Here is a 631-nt window from a genome sequence, read left to right as displayed (position 1 = left end):
CCCCGACGGGGAGCTTATTAGGATACCTGGTTTCATTTTGGCCAATGTTGTCGACTTCAGTGCAATAATAGTTTTGTGTCATTATAAAAGTAGATGTCGTGGAAATTTCTGAAACCCCAAGAGCGGGTGTGGTTGGGGCAGAACAGGTCCTCGTTAGTATAGTGGTCAGTATCCCCGCCTGTCACGTGGGAGACCGGGGTTCGATTCCCCGACGGGGAGCTTATTAGGATACCTGGTTTCATTTTGGCCAATGTTGTCGACTTCAGTGCAATAATAGTTTTGTGTCATTATAAAAGTAGATGCCGTGGACATTTCCAAAACCCCAAGAAAGAATGTGGTTAGGGTCAAACTGGTCCTCGTTAGTATAGTGGTCAGTATCCCTGCCTGACACGTGGGAGACTGGGGTTCGATTCCCAGAAGGGGAGCATGTTCTTGCGCCTCTTTTTCAATCGGGAAACGTTCTTGGCCAAAGTGCAGTAATAGTCTCGTGATTTTATAAAAGTAGATGCTCTGACAAATTCAGAAACCCCAAGAGCGGGTGTGGTTGGGGCAGAACAGGTCCTCGTTAGTATAGTGGTCAGTATCCCCGCCTGTCACGTGGGAGACCGTGGTTCGATTCCCCGACGGGGAG

The 631-nt window shown here is 48.7% G+C and overlaps 2 non-coding genes across 2 annotated transcripts; both read left to right on the top strand.

Moving 5' to 3' along the window:
- The first annotated feature begins 147 nt into the window (after positions 1-147).
- On the top strand, positions 148-219 carry trnad-guc (transfer RNA aspartic acid (anticodon GUC)). The gene has a single exon. It is a non-coding gene; the product is annotated as a tRNA-Asp (tRNA).
- Positions 220-559: 340 nt separating this feature from the next.
- Positions 560-631, top strand: trnad-guc (transfer RNA aspartic acid (anticodon GUC)). Its single transcript has one exon. It is a non-coding gene; the product is annotated as a tRNA-Asp (tRNA).

This window comes from Poecilia latipinna, unplaced genomic scaffold (genome assembly GCF_001443285.1).
Source record: "Poecilia latipinna isolate Pla-1442-1.1 unplaced genomic scaffold, P_latipinna-1.0 Scaffold4994, whole genome shotgun sequence".
Taxonomy (NCBI): Eukaryota; Metazoa; Chordata; class Actinopteri; order Cyprinodontiformes; family Poeciliidae; genus Poecilia; species Poecilia latipinna.
This window is presented reverse-complemented; position numbering and strand designations above follow the sequence as displayed.